We start from the raw sequence: 16,785 nt of genomic DNA on the forward strand, positions 1-16,785 counted from the left end.
GGGAATGCTCACGAACCAACCAGTAAGGATTGGCGGGTAGTGTTGAGGGCGTGTCTTCCTCCCAATACTAACATACAAAAATTTATTGGAGATTGTTTGTTGGAGGAAGATGACATCCTGACTGATGAGATTAACCAACGGAATATAGAACAAATTGTCAAACACTTAGCCATCTGTTTTCCAGTAGTAGTAAATTGGAGTAAGATTTTCACCATTAAACAAAAGGATAGTGAAACTGCCTCAGATTACTTTGCTAGAGCTATAACAGCGATCGCACGATTTACTGGGATATCCAACATAAGTGAAGATCCACATCACAGAGAGGTAGCTGTAGGGGTACTGATGGATGGCCTTAGGGAAAATTTAAAGACGAGAGTACAAACCACATTACCTAATTGGAGAGGCGTCACGGTAGGGTTCCATAAAATCACATTGATGTCTACTGGGGACTGGTGACATAAAATCCCATTGATGTACACTATGGACTGGCCACATAAAACTACATTGATGTACACTATGGACTGGACCCTATAATATCACATTGACTTACACTGTGGGCTGGCCCCATTAAATCATATTGATGTGCACTGTGGACTGGCCCCATTAAAACATATTGATGTACACTGTGGACTGGCCCCATTAAATCATATTGATGTACACTGTGGACTGGCCCCATTAAATCATATTGATGTACACTGTGGACTGGCCACATTAAATGCTGTAATTATGGAGGCAGACATAAGCAATACACACCTAATTACAAAATGAGTGACGTGAGGACAATGCACCACGTGTCGCAAATGCAACTTATCAATGCGCATGCATAACCGGTAGGAAACCTGGTATTGTGACAGTGAGTGAGGTGAAAGCAGTTAACAGAATGAGAAGAGACAGATTGCAGCGCAAGTAAAAAGTGTAGGGGGAAAGGAGGAAGTAAATAAGAATTGAGTAATTCAGTTACTAAGATCCTGTCAGAAAGTTAGTTTAGTAATAGGTAGTCGGCTGGTCAGTCAGTCACTAATGATTTGTAAGTTTATTAGTCAGCTTGAGAATAACTTAGAGAATGTAAACTATTTTGTTTCCTCCCCCTTTTTTCCTGTTCTTTCCTACCCTACCTTGTATGCTACCTGATTTCGGCTTCCCTGGAATTCCTTGTAATTCCTGTCGGTATTTATACTTGCATTATGTGGAAGGATCTCCAGTGCATTATAAGGTTAGCCTATACTCTCCAAGGCTTCAAGCATGCCCTAAAAACTATTTTCTTTATTCAAGCCTATCAGCCCTTATCCTAACTGAAAACCCACCTCTTCCTTAAAGCCTATAAAACCATCCACATAACCCCTTCATCTCCTCCACTCGCTCTCCACTCGCTCTCTCCCCTTGCCTTATCTGGCTCCCCCTGTGCCTGTTCTGTTTTCCCTCCCTTAGGATGTAAGCTCACATGAGCAGGGCCCTCTTCCCTCCTGTCTCCCTACCTGTTCTTCTGCTCCATGTTTACTGCATTAGCCTGCCTGGAGTTTCTGAAGTATTGGTATTTTTGTTTATTGTTTTGTACTGTTTTACCCTGTTTAGTCTACTGTTTGTACTGTGTACGGCGCTGCGGAAACCTTGTGGCGCCTAACAAATAAAGGATAATAATAATAATAATAATAATAACTCCTTTGCTTCGGCTTTCACTCTCACACTTGCTGCCCCCAATTTGTGTCTTCTAATTCCCTTTAGGACCCCATGCTGTGTTTTCTCTGCTATTGTCACCAGTCGTGGCTGGCATAACCTAATGCTGGTATTGGCAATTTTGGGGGGACCCTACGTTTTTTGTCACACTACTTTTGTCAGTACGAGTCTTGACTGCAGCACTAGGGTTGGTTTGGCTTTGGGGCGGGGGGGAATCACACTTTTTTAATTTATTTTATTGTAGTGTCAGCTGTGTATGATAAGTGTATCTTACAAAATGTACGCATTTTGCATACTATTCAGAGTCACATATGTGTCATATGTCATATATGTGACTCAGAATACAGCGGGATTCAATTGCGGGATTCAATTTATTCTTACGTTTTCAGTGTAAATTGCTTCCAACTCTACATACGCCACTTAGTGTCAGTCAGTTAAGTGTGAACAGTTAGAAAGTCTTTCAGTTAAGATTTAAAAAAGTGAACCAAAAGCCATATTATCACTTTGTCAGTCAATTAGTTATCAGTATATTCAGGAAACCTTTAAATCAGTAGAACAGAAAGAGCAGAGGCTCATTTAGGGGTGTAGAATAGGAGAAGTAGAATAGGAATATAAAATAGTTCAGGTCAGGGCAGGATAGGGGAGAAGAAACAAGTACTGCCAATCCAGTTGCAGAGTCCATGAAAGAAGACCAACATAGCAAGCAGGGACACAGTTCAGGTCCACCCACCAACTCATTGTATCACAGGAACTGGTACAGCATTGAGGAGGCCAACTCTGCACACCTGACACTACTGGCAGTTAAGTGGTACTAGTAACTCCCAAATACTTATAGCCATTGAAACCAAAGTGCACACACCATAGTGCATTTTCACTGGGCCAGGTGAAATGTATTCATATGCAGAGGTCTGATTACAGATATTCCAAAGAAAACGTTAACTACTGAATTGCGCTCAGACAAAAACAGAGGTTTATGCAGATTATATTTGCTAATAAACAACTTATTTTGAGGGGGCCATTGAGGAACCATAAGCAGAATTAGGTCAGGATTCACTAGGGTTATTAGAATATTGATCATAGTAATATATATTAGTGAGCTTTACCACTGTTAATGTCTATATCTTTACATAATAAGAGACTGAAGAAATAAACCAGTCAATTCTTGTTATTTTACCCTTACTTTATTAGTGTATTTTAATCCTTTATTTACTAATAAACATGTTGTGTGTACGAGTCTATTTTGTCACCTGCGTTCCATAAATGAATGTGTAAACAAGTCAGTGACTTTAAACACATCTACTGTATATAGAGAGCCTGTTTTATTCTAAAACGCCCTATGTTCCACAAAATAAAATAATAAATAATAATACAAATATATATATCCTTACCGAGGCAAAAGCCCAATATGCTCTACAAAGCAATCCTGCATTTTTAGCAGGAGTGACACACCCTGATGTTCTCCAGTCCACCTGTTCAGGGAACTTTGCATTTGTCTTTGTTTCACAAGAAGAAGCCCGTGCTGGCTTAGGAGTACTTTCTGGTGTTCTTTGTTTTTGCCTTGAATAACATGGGCTGTTTTGATTCAGCAGTTCATGAACAGTCTATACACAATATTATTAAAAAAAAAAAACAAGTATTAGGTCAATTTTGAAAATATTCATTTTTTCCATAACTATACTGACTACATACTTTGGGTATTTTAATTTATATACAACAATGAAAGCAAAATGAGAGCTCAATAAAAAAAAAAAAAAAAGCATATAGCATAATGGAAATCAATACTAGTTGTAAGTCTCAGTAGCATGGGGTGTCTATTTATGAAGGACAGGGGTGGTACAAGTACTGCTGCAGACTCCTTATCACTCTGAATAGCGATAATGAAGGATTTGAGGGGGGGGATACAGGGAGCTATCATAAATATCTTCATGTGAATCCTCCAACCCCTTCTCCCATGGCTTCTGCAGCCTTTGGGAAAACAACAAAATTGATTATTTTTTTTAACAAAGTTTTTTGTTTTCCTTTTTAAATGATTTTTTAAAAAAATGTATTTGTGTTTTGCTTTTTAAAATAATATTACTAATATGAACTCGAAGCTCAAGTCTGGGCTTCCAGTTCAGTGCACATGCGTAGATGCACAGAAAATAAACAAAAGGGAAGAGAGAAGCCTGTACTGTGAGGCACTCTTGAGACTCTTATTGAACAATATAAGATAAAAATTCAACTTTATTGTTTTTTTATTTAAAATTGAAACAACATGTATGTTATCACTTGGTCTGCCCTTAATAAGGCTATATCTCATTAGCGAAGTAATTAAAGTGAGGAGAAAAGAAATAAATAAAAATAATGAAATAATAAACCCAAAAAATAAAGAAAGTATGTGAAATTAAAATAGCAGATAACTGCTTATCTGTGCTGCTGCCCTTATATATCCCTTGAGTATGACTCATATCTGCCGCATCTCGAAATAATATGTACAGTATCAAGATTAACTGTATCTATTATCTTGAATCAAAGATCAATAGTTTTATTTACAATGACAAAAATTAAAAGAACTAAAAGAAAGGGCGGAGCATGTAATAAATATTAAAAATGGTTACACCCTGCATTCCGTATCTTTGCACTGTAAAGAAGAACATAAATGCAATATGGACTCTCTCACTTCATTTTGCTGCATTAAAAAAGTTGTCTGCGAATGGAGAAAAAAAGACTTCAGTATCTCATTAGCACAGGAAGAAATGCAATTAATTTATTCATTTGGTTCTTTATTACCAAACGGTTTAAACAAAGATTTCAGATTAAAGTGGTTCTTCTGAAAAGTCTGTTGAAACATGTTCAACTTAGACATAGGGGTTCTCAGAGGGCCTATAGCTCATCTAGTCAGTTGATGTTGGGTGTACCTGTATGGTCTGGTCCATATGCAATATAAATATAAGCTTGTTATATGGTAGTTCCATGTATACTCTATGTGTTTTAGTTAGATTGGATATTATGTTACTCATGTGTGTCCAGGTCTTTTTATGATCATACTAGAGACCACTTTTATTAGGCTTTTTACATGATGAAGTTTTATACATGATTTTTGGATATTCATTGTCCCATATGTAAGAAGACATAATAGAAACACTTCTGAGTTTGTTTAATTATTCATTCAGTCAAATACAATCTTACTTTTAGAATGTCTAGATATCATACCAAGTATTAATAGAGCTTGTGGCTCAACATGTTGGTTTAAGGTTAGCATATGTGAATGACTGAGTTTTAAACTTAAGAGATCCTGAAAAATAATTTTCGTTTGAGTTTAATTTTATTTTTTTTAATTAATGTATAAATTATAAATATGGTGTTTGCATAAATCAATATCTCTATTTTTATCCATAATAACCTTAGATAAATATACTTATTGCTATGACTCTGTATTTAAGATTTATGAAGTTCCGTTTTTCAGCTGTTAATTAGCATATAGCCAACAGCTGATGTAATGTTTAATTACCCAACAGCTGAAGTAATATTAAATTTTTTTGTTTTTTGGTATATTATGTATATTTAGACATTGATCGTTTGCTATTAAAGTATTAGATACAGTGTGTTGTATAAATATGAATATATTTTAACTACAAAATGTATGCAAATTTGATTGGTTCTGGGGTATTTAAACCCGAATCCTAGGCGAGTTACCCACACCTTGACAAAGAATTATATTCGAAACGTGTTGGTGGAAGTGGGGATCTGTGTCCAGGAGCGCTTCCCATAACATCTGATGATCAGAGGTCTGGAAAAAGCTGTGGTGAACGGCCGTTTCGTTTAAACCCTGATCTGTACAGATTTGTCAGTTCTTATACATGCCCTTGTTTCATCTACATGTGGTAAGCGCACATCGTTACTGTTACTGGAATTCACACAGAGAAATTTGTTTCTTATGCTTTTATTTCAAAAGAAATATGTTCCAGCATGTGTCTGGTCGCGGCAGAGGGGGCAGAGTGAGAGAAGGCAGTGTGAGAGGGGGCACAGGGGACAGCGTGATATAGGGCAGAGGGGGCAGCGTGAGAGAGGGCAGAGGGGGCAGCGTGAGAGGAGGCAGCGTGAGAGACGGCAGAGAGGGCAGCATGAGAGAGGGCAGCAAGGGCAGCGGGAGAGGAGGCAGCGTGAGAGAGGGCAGAGGGGGCAACGTGAGAGGAGGCAGCGTGAGAGAGGACAGAGGGGGCAGCGTGGGAGGAGGCAGCGTGAGAGGGCAGAGGAGGCAGCATGAGAGGAGGCAGCGTGAGAGAGGGCACAAGGGGCAGCATGAGAGGGGGCAGCCTGACTGGATGCAGAGGGGGCAGCGTGAGAGAGGGCATAAGGGGCAGCGTGAGAGGGGGCAGCATCACTAGATGCAGAGGGAGCAGCATGACTGGATGCAGAGGGGGCAGAGTGACTGAATGCAGAGGGGACAGAGTGACTGGATGCAGAAGGGGCAGAGTGACTGGATGCAGAGTGGGCAGAGTGACTGGATGCAGAGGGGAGCGTTTTTACATACAACTAAATAAGTATTTCTATCCTGACCTAAATACTTATTATGTTTTTTTGACCCAATTACTTCTAAAACAGGACTGCTCAGTAATTATTTTGGAGGGGTGCCTTGAAAAAATTATGGAGACTCTAAGGGTGCCGCGAACTGCAAAAGTGTGGGAACCATTGTCTTATACCATTAAGGCAGTTGAATGTTATTTTACTTTAAGGATGTCCAGATGTCATATTAAGTAACAATAGAGCTTGTAGCTCAACATGTTGGTCTATGGTTAGCATATGTAAAGTAATATGTGAGTTCAAATCTTGGGTGATCCAGAAAATATATATATTTTTTTCTACGTTATTTTCCTATTAAGGTTTTTATTACTAGTAGGATATCTACATAGACCCTATTTTCTTTACAGCCATAATAGCCTAAGATGCATGCTTATAGTTATGATTGTGAATGTATTAAGCTCTGTTTTTTAATTGCTAGGTTAATTAGCATACAGTGTTTTATTCACATTTGAATCAAATAACATTATGGAAAATTCTTAAATAATATATATAGTGAAATACCGGTTACACTATGTTGTTTTTGTTTTCTCTTTTTTTTATATGTTAACAATGGAGTCACAAAGAAGAACCATCTTCACGTATTCTATTCAAGGACTATACTTTTGGACTCTCTAATGTTTTTGTGTATACCTTATAAGTTTTGTATTTTCACACTAGCGCAGATATTCAGCATCCTTTATTTTTTTTTATGTCTTTGGCAAATGTGTTGGGGTGACATTTAGATAGTGAGGTCTGGCTGCAGGTGGATGGGGTGCAGTTTTATTGAACATTCCATCTGTTACATATTAAATGAGAACTTTCTGACTGGGTACAAAAAGTACCCAAATTTGACATCCCCTTCCCGTCCATACTTCAGTTTGGCTTCTGGTTCTACCTGCTGTTCGTTTTTAACGATGTAAAAAAGCAATTGCGAAGACTTTACAAGTTAACTCTGGCTGTTCCACATGCCTAAGCATAACATGTGTATGTCCTTATCTGAAAGATCCAACTGTACAGTGCTTGGCCATATCCAACATGCATAGTAGTTAACGTGTGACCAGATTTATTTTTTGTTTAATTTTCACGATTAACATCTGCTAGGCCCCTGTCTGATATTAATTGAGATCAGCTGTCTTTTTGGGCAATACATGCTATTATTTGTGGCCAATTAGGTCTAAAATTATCTGTCACACGCACAGAGTGTATGGCCATCCAAAGCATCTCAGCAGGGAGCTTATTTTGCATATTTTATGTGTCTATTTGGAGGTAGAATGCCAGAAGGAAGTTGTAGGTCCAGACCAGGGACCAGCTACCAAGGCAGTCTGTCCCCTGAGAGTAGTGATCCCCCTAGAGTCTGATAGAGTCTCTAGGAGAGTGTAGAGACATCAGGGCAAGTGGACTATGTCATCTATCTGCTAGAAGAGGTTGAAGAAGTGAGATAGTGCTCTACTGGGGACAAAATTATATTGTTACTTGCAGCTAATAGTTAAATCTATTTTAATGTTACAATCTATGGATTCCCTAGTGGCAGTGTATATGTTGCACGTAAACAGCTGCCATTGAAGCAAAACCGTATCAATGGATCTCATTTTTTGTTATTCAGTACTATCATAGCCTCTACCAAGTTGTGTGTAATTTTGTCTCAATCAAACACTCTTACTTATGAATAATAGACTAGGGGACCGGAGTTTCCATACAATGAACAATTAAGAACAAAAATGCAATCCTAACTCACCTTATCAGCAAATGTATTCATTGCCAGAGTATAATTCTTTAAGCCCTGCTCAGCCAAGCTATTGTGCTTCTCCACTTTCTGCCAGTTTGCCTCCCAAATTTGTCTTCTAAATGTTTCTTCTTTTTTATTAGTATATTCCTTTTCTGCATAAAGATGCATAAATGTAATCTCTAATTGTACAGTATTGTGAGGAATGTTGGCATTTTGAAAATGAATAATAATTTCACAGAGATTCACCCCATGCTTCATAAATACATAACTTAGAAGAACAGCATAATACCCCTTATATATGAAAAATATATAGAAGGGGAGAGGGGTCTTCTGAATTCTTGTAAATTCGTAAATCAAATTGTGTTGACAGATAATTCAGCGCAGTCTGATAACATATTGGTATTATGAACTTTGCTGTAACATTAGCTCCTGTATACTTTATAATAGTAAGCAGTGCAAGTTCACAGGCATAGCAGTAAGATGCTCTTGTATCTGACTTGAACTATGAGAAATATGTCATAATGAGACTATTGATGGTAAGAAATAAACATTTATTTATTAAAAAATGCCTATCTTCCATATAATAATATACATATTACTTGAGCTCGAGATAAAAATCAACAAAATAAAATATAAAACAAAAGTAAACACATATCATTTCACCAGCAATTTATGAAATGTACACTCTAATATTTTTAAATCTGTGGCTATTTGGAGCAGCTGACAGTTTCTCCGATTTGGAGAAAAGGACTTTTTAAAAATATTAAATCACAAATTCGAGAAGTGAACCAATGAAGCACTTAGGAGGTTACAGCAGACACACAGTTTTAACAAATATATTTCCATAAAACCATGTGGCTGTTTAGAATATGTTTCTCCCCCGATAGGTTGTCCAAACATGGTACAGATGCCACTTTTCTCCAGGTAAGTCTTTGCACATTTAGTTATACTGTACTTCAGCACCTTTCAAATGCATTAATTCCTATCTCTAAATCAGGACTCCCTAAATAGACCTGTTTTTGATTAAAATAATTAGGCTTTACTTTTCTGCATCTGATTGAACATAGATTTAGCAAGATAACAGAAGGTTATAAAGTTACTAAATCACCACCATTATCTTCCTTAGAAGCGCAACCTGCTCCACAATTGATTATTACGAGGGTATTAAACTTAGTTACACTTCAATCATACTCGAGGGGGGAGCTCAGGGCAATTAATATTACAATTAAAATGAAGCCTGCAGAGATCGGCAAACACTGCACTGACTGATGACAGTAATGATGTCTGGCCTTGCCAGTGCACTGGACAGGACACATACACACAGCTTTCTCTGAGCAGTGCACACTCTAACGCCACACCTTAGGAGGATTGCGTGTGCTGCATGGCAGGGAGAACTAATTCGTTTTTTATAGAAAGTAGTATTGGGGGACGGCAGGCGCTATTGCCCCAGTGTAGGGGGGCCCTGATGCTAGTCCCCCAGTCAATGCTTTCTCATGAAACTAATGATAGAGCAAAGCTCATTATAATACCACTGAACCTTTTGAACGCCAGTCCACAGGTAAGTAAACTTTTGGGATGGGATATAACTTTATTATATTATATTATTTAAAGATATTATCCCTTAATTAAAATCATGTTATTTTATGAAACAAAAAAATGTGTATTTGACCAATGGACAGATTTTAAAACATGTGACTATATAGATTACACATTTTCTGTATAGGTAACACACATCTCTAGTTTTACTGCAAATCTGATGGCACTATACTATACTATGTGTATCTGGGATGCAAAATGTAAATTATAGCCTAATTTTCTTACCATAATTAGATTTCCAAATGGTCCACTCTTCATCAAGAACATTTACAGCTGAAGCTACAAGAAATGCTGCTCCTAAAACAATTAAATTCTTCATCCTGCATGCAATGTACAAACAAGAGAACATACCTGCTATGAGTGAAATGGTTTGTGTCATTTATTGTTATCTATCACACTGATTTGTAATATTTGCAAAAACACAAACAAAATAACTGGTAAACTTTGCATGAGTCCCAAAAAATGATTTCTGGATTTCAATATGTTAATGAGATACAGTGTCTCATATATGTTCTTATTTACCTAACTACATCCATACGCAGGGCCGGATTAACCATAGGGCTAACTGGGCTACAGCCCAGGGGCCTCGGGCATCCAGGGGGGCCTTTTAAGTGCTCAACAGCAGTATTGATTGGTCGGGGAAGGGGGCGCTCCCGGCGCGCTGTAGTCTCCTTACTGAGGAGATCTCACTCTCACGAGACCTCCTCAGTAAAGTGCGTACAGCGCGCCGGGGAAGGACTGCATTGCCAGGAGAAGGAGGTGAGTGCCTTGGGGGGTGGGGGTGGGGCGGCTCGGCTCACTGGGGGGGGGGGCACTCACGGGGGAATGGAAGCCCCCTTAGCCCAGGGGCATCCATTCCCTTAATCCGGCCCTGTCCATACGTATACATTTTTACTCCATGTTCTAGCCTTTTATTTTACAAATAATGGGCCTGATTCATTAAGGAAATTTAAGCAAAAAATTTAGTAACTTTTCTTACTCAAGTTTTCTGACCAAAAACCATGTTGCAATGCAAGGGGTGCAAATTAGTTTATTATTTTGCACAGAAGGAAAATAGTGGCTGTTTTTCATGTAGCACACAAATACTTGACAGCTTATTTGTACACTGAAATTTAAAGTTGCTCTAGGACATGCCCAACCCTAACTATAAATCTGTACCCACATTTTAAATTTATCCCCCCCTTGAATCAAGCCCAATGTTATTCACAAAGACATGATCAGCAACCATGATCTTCAGGCCTCTTAATTGTACTCAGCAAGGATCTACACAACATGTATCAATTTGAATCAAATTTCTGGTTAGTCTAATTTCAGTTTAAGCTCTCAAAACACTCCTAATTGTTAAAAATCCCTGATTTACTCTTAAATGGGGAACACATCATTAGCACTACTCAGATTAAGGTGATGCCCCATGTGGCATAAAACATAAATATTGTTGTATATACTAACCACAAACACACCTTAATCGTTGGAAGTTTCTGAGAAAATATTTTCCAAAAATTAAATATTTTAACGTTAGTTTCACTCATCTTGTTGGATAACATCTTACAATAAGCACCACTTTGTGACTCAGCCGTGCTTGTTATTTACAGTAAAGCAATATGACCACATTAGGCTTCTATTGCAACAAGGTTGTTTTTTTTCCAGTTTTGTTCCAAAATCCAGCATTTGCAATCTAGAAATCCTGTGTTTGCTCTTCTCTTTTATTTCAGAAATGTATTTAGTGGCAGAGTTTACTATAAAGCAGAATCTCCCTGTAGTTTATATAACTGGCTCAGCTTTCTATTCACCACGTGTCTGTCACAATCCACAGCAAAATGGGAGCACAGGAAGCACAGGATATTTGTTCAGATAGCTGGGAGTTACATGCTAGTTTGTGGTACAAGCGATCGTTCCAGAAGTGTACAGATGGAATAATACTCATTACATGGTAATACAGAGCTCCTTTTATATACATGTTGTCAGGGGGTAGCCTAATCCCCTGATCAGACCAGGCACTGAAACGTCTGATTTCACATTAGATACTTTAACATCAGGATATACATCTAATCTTGCATCTAACACAATTTAACTGCATCAACCTGTGATTTCCTCAAATTTGCTGTCTACCTTGTTAGGGTCATGGCAGGTATAGGGGTAACATGCTGAGATAAGAGGGGTGGTATTCAGCTTTCTATCCCCCCTCACACTGTGCAAGAGAGGTGGGAGGTTCTTTCAGACCTGGGAGTTTGAAGAAGCAGCACTAACTGTAAGGTGATAGGCTTACGACTAGTCTATCACTGTACAATGCCTGCCTATTGGAATGAAAACATTTTTCATTCCAATAGGCAGGCATTGGAATGAAAAATGTGTGAGTTACACCCAATGAGAAGCCTCCACTGTGAGTTACACTCAATGAGAAGCCTCCACTGTGAGTTACACCCAATGAGAAGCCTCCACTCTGCCTTGCTCCCAGTCCAAGTAGTTTCACACTAGAATGCTGTATTTGCTGCGACTGGGAGGAACAGAGCAGAGTGGAGACTCCTTGTTCTGGGTAATTCTCTGATGTGTTCAGCGATGCCTGTGTTTTCTAACAACTTTTTCAGTATGATTCAAGCACAAAGAGGGTTTCTGGGCAACTGGAAACCCCCCTCCCTAAGTGTGTATCTGGTCTGTGTCCAGGTCTACTTCAGTTGCAATTACATGAACACGCCCTTACTGTATGCTTGCCACGTCCATTCTGCCTCTCCAAGCATATGTATCCTACTGTATGAATTTAAATGTTTCAAAAGTGTATTTTTCTTTATTACACTATATAATGAAACATTTTTTTTAAACCAATTGCTCTCTTTTTAAACTATAATGCTGGCCAAGTACAGGACACATGCAGTTTATTTTATAGCCCTGTTCATTAATATATACAGCCAATATGCATAGTGTAACAATGAATGTGGTGATTGCAAAGGCATAATTAAATTGTTTCAATCAATCAATCAAATAAAAACAGACAAGGAAACGGAGGCTGTAAGAAACTGTACTCTAATGAAATAGTAATGTAAGATGCATAAAGAGGAAGTACAACAGGATATAAGCAAGCATTATGTGTTAGTATTACTGTAACTATTTAATAAAAAGATGGTTCTTACTAACAGTTCCTATAAATCTAGTTCCTCTTAGTTTTATCCTCTTTCGTTCTCTCACGAACACATTAATAAGAGCAGCAAGCAAAAAATATTGGCTAGCAACCTTAATGTGAACGTGTGTGTATATATATAAATATACAGGGACGGTATGCACTCACCCAGAATGGGTGCACTGGAGTGGGAGTTTTGCATGGTATGTACAACTAATTCCCTGCCTCTGTGATGTCAGCAATCACCAGATTGCAACTCAGTAACTTGCATCAGTTGTACATACCATGCCATGCAGTGAGAATTAAATACGGAATCCTACATCTAAATACAGGATTCCTGGCATCGGTCTGTTCTTGTGGGCTGCTGACATCTTCTAGCTTGACTCGGCCTCTTCCTCTCATCTCAATGACTTTTTTTTTTGAGCTCGAAGTCTTCTTACTTGACTTGATAATGGGCTTCACTGCAGTTTTCTCTCTGGAGGTCTCTCTTCATCACTAGGGGGCTGGGTGATGAAGAGAGATGAAGGTCACAGAATGTGGAAGTGAAGTAATTGGATGAAGTAAACTAAATTGATTAATATTGTTATACCGTGCGATTGCGATTAGTACGCCACGTGTAGTGACGCAATCGCATTGATTAATAACGCACATTTACATTCACACTTACACTTGTAAATGGCACATATTTATTACGGTTCCAATCCACATTTATTTATTAGTAAAATGTATTAGAGATTATTTATATATAGATAAAATGATAGTAATGGTATTTATGGTTCAGGTCATCTAAGAGTTAAAGAGTTTGGGCTTATATTAAAGCTTATTTCACCAGCATAAACCCGGTTTCAACAGAGTAGCAATCACTTCTAGTGCTCCCAAGTTATGAGTAATATGAAATTAATACTCAAAAGTACTTTGTTTATGGGTCAGTTTGAACTGGTTATTCGGCGGCAAGACACGTAGGCAACAGTTGGAGGAAGTTGCCCCCCACCCTTGAAAAAATAACAATGTAACTGATAATCTGTATTAAGTGTGTAACTGTTCAGAAAGAGACAAGTAACTTATATGTATTTTTCTTTTATGTTTTGTTTCTGTTTGTGTCAAAATCCTGCAATAGAAGGGGCACTTATTGAATAAAAACAATAGAGGTACAGTTAGTGCAACATAGGCAAGACGAAATGGCAGTAATAGGTTTCTATTCCATTCAAGCTCAATATGTAAAGTGACATTCCCCACCTTATGTGGATAATTGCTAAAGTGCAGCCAGGGAAAAGAAGTGTGCCATGTATTAATACTACTAAAATAAGTTTGTAATGACTTGGTTTCAGAAATCCTAAAAGGAAAAATAAGGTTTCACATGTATGTACTATTAGTAGGTGAGAGATATCCATTGTGCAGAGGCAATGGTTTTATCTAATTGACCCTGGTTGCAATAAGGCTATAGAGTTAGAACAATACAAAAGACAAGAGATAACAGTTGCTAGGGAATTATTTACTTAAAGAAACAGTTGCTGTCAATGAATGGATACAGTCTGAGGTTTTTTTCTGTTGGTTTTTTGTTTTCTGATACTAATTAGACTTTGTTTTTGCTCTTCTTTAGACAAGGAGAATCCAGAAAGAAATATATTTATTAACTATGGGGGTTGCAAGAGAAATACAAAGGATAACTTATTTGGCTGAGATTTATTATTTAAAATTAAGTGTGTATATACTGTGCTTCTAATGGTGTTTTTTTATGTTTTCCAGGAAGACACATATGGGAGATACAGTATGCATCACAAGGGTTAATTTTTCTCTTCACTCTTATAGCTACAAGTCCATCACAGGTTGTATAGTTATTGTGATCAGAGATACCAGGTCCCTTAAGAATTAATGATGGACGAAACTGGATTAGAGGGTAATGTAACTCCCTGTTAGGTTTAAAAAGAATGGGGGAAAGGGTAATAGATTAGTTAAGATTTAAGGGGAGTAGTGAAATAGTTGAGAGCCAATTCCCTGTAGTGCCCAATCCAGTTGTCATCTTGCTGTAAATCTCCTTTTCTGCTTTCCTGTTGTTCTGCCAGTCACTTCAGTATTATTATTATTCTTTGCTCTCTTATTTCCCCTTCTTACACTTATGACTGTCAGTATCTAATTCTTTTCTTATAAAGAGGTACAAAATATGTGGACACTGTCCCAAAGGTTTATAGGCAACCTCAATATCAGGATACAAGCCTGGCCTGACTGTTTTCAATCTTTCCAACCAAATAAGTGGTGCAGTATGAAAAATAGTATTGCTTTGTCCTGATTTGTTTATATCATCAGTGTTAGAAACTAAATACTTGTTCATTAATTTTTCGGGAACAGGACATGAGGTTGCAAAAGGATGGATCACAGCCATGCCAGGCAAAGGTCCAATACTTGAGATATTGTCTCACCCATGGGGCTAGGATATTTTTAATAAATGGACATAATTAGGGGTACACACACTACACTGACATAGTCACAAATGTTGCTAAAGGTTGTGTTTTTATGTTTATATAAGATGATGATTTTTAAGCAGAAGTTTTGTTGTGGAAATATTATTCAAGGCTCTAGATGCACAAAGGATGGAAGGAGAAGAGGAGACTAGCTGAATATGAATTAGGCAGACATACAGATATGCAGGGTCGGACTGGCCCGCTGGGGAGCCGAGGTATCCCCCCGTAGGCCCCGGCCCTGATGGCTCCCCTCTTCATTGGTGGGGGGAGTGGGGGTACCTGTGACAGGATGGACCGCCTATGCCACCCTGTCTGTTGTTGCTGGGAACCGGCTGGACTTACTTTGCCACCGTTCCCTTTCGTTATCCCAAATGTGCCCTCCTGCCGCAGTAGGAGGGGCTTATAATGCTGCCACCACTGAACTCTTTTATGGCACTCAGAACCACGTTCCTTCTGGTTAACTGTCACTGCTAGTGTACTCCTGTGCTGGTACACTTGGGCTGGTAACTCCGGACCTCTTACTATGGATCCGGGTTGCTGTGGATGGATCCTCCCTGGCCTATCACACTGACCAGAGCTGCAGGTAGCAGACAGAGCGGTGGTACTGGAAAAGCATGGGTCCAGACCTCAGAATCAGCCGGAGAACGGATTAGATTTGTCACGGGCACTAGGAGTCTTTACCCAGGGACAGGGCCGGACTGGCCATCTGGCACTTCTGGCAAATGCCAGAAGGGCCGATGGCTATATGGGCCGGCCCGACTCCCCCTGTCTTCTTGGTGGCTGGAGGAACCAGCCACCTCTGCTGCGCGCTCCCCAGCACCCTCCCCCGTTATGCTGTGCAGCCAGTTACACTGGTGAGTTTCCTGTCTTTTTTAATTCGTTTTCTTTTTTTTTACTGAAGAGGGGGGGGGGGGGTCGCGGGGGTGCCCGCGATTTTCGGGGGGGGGGGGGGTGCCCGCGATTTTCAGGGGGGGGGGGTCGCGGGGGTGTCGCGATTTTCGGGCGGGGGTGCCCGCGATTTTCAGGGGGGGGGGGGTTGCGGGGGTGCCGCGATTTTCGGGCGGGGGTGCCCGCGATTTTCAGGTGGTGAGAGCCAGGGAGTGCTGGGAAAGGGGGTGAGAGCCAGGGGGTGCTGGGAAAGGGGGTAAGAGCTAGGGGGTGCTTGGAGAGGGGGTGAGAGAGCCAGGGGGTGCTGGGAAAGGAGGTGAGAGAGCCGAAGGGGGTGCTGGGAGAGGGGGTGAGAGAGCCGAAGGGGGTGCTGGGAGAGGGGGTGAGAGAGCTGAAGGGGGTGCTGGGAGAGGGGGTGAGAGAGCTGAAGGGGGTGCTGGGAGAGGGGGTGAGAGAGCCGAAGGGGGTGCTGGGAAAGGGGGTGAGAGAGCCGAAGGGGGTGCTGGGAGAGGGGGTGAGAGAGCCGAAGGGGGTGCTGGGAGAGGGGGTGAGAGAGCCGAAGGGGGTGCTGGGAGAGGGGGTGAGAGAGCTGAAGGGGGTGCTGGGAGAGGGGGTGAGAGAGCCGAAGGGGGTGCTGGGAAAGGGGGTGAGAGAGCCGAAGGGGGTGCTGGGAGAGGGGGTGAGAGAGCCGAAGGGGGTGCTGGGAGAGGGGGTGAGAGAGCTGAAGGGGGTGCTGGGAGAGGGGGTGAGAGAGCTGAAGGGGGTGCTGGGAGAGGGGGTGAGAGAGC

The 16,785-nt window shown here is 40.1% G+C and overlaps 1 long non-coding RNA gene across 1 annotated transcript; it reads right to left on the minus strand.

Annotated features, from left to right (window-relative positions):
- Positions 1 to 3,065: 3,065 nt before the first annotated feature.
- Positions 3,066 to 9,860, minus strand: LOC142127184 (uncharacterized). Its single transcript, XR_012685335.1, has 3 exons — positions 9,764 to 9,860; positions 7,952 to 8,094; positions 3,066 to 3,275 (listed from the first exon to the last, which is right to left on the minus strand). It is a non-coding gene; the product is annotated as an uncharacterized LOC142127184 (long non-coding RNA).
- Positions 9,861 to 16,785: the final 6,925 nt, after the last annotated feature.

Source organism: Mixophyes fleayi, unplaced genomic scaffold (genome assembly GCF_038048845.1).
Source record: "Mixophyes fleayi isolate aMixFle1 unplaced genomic scaffold, aMixFle1.hap1 Scaffold_29, whole genome shotgun sequence".
Classification (NCBI taxonomy): Eukaryota; Metazoa; Chordata; class Amphibia; order Anura; family Limnodynastidae; genus Mixophyes; species Mixophyes fleayi.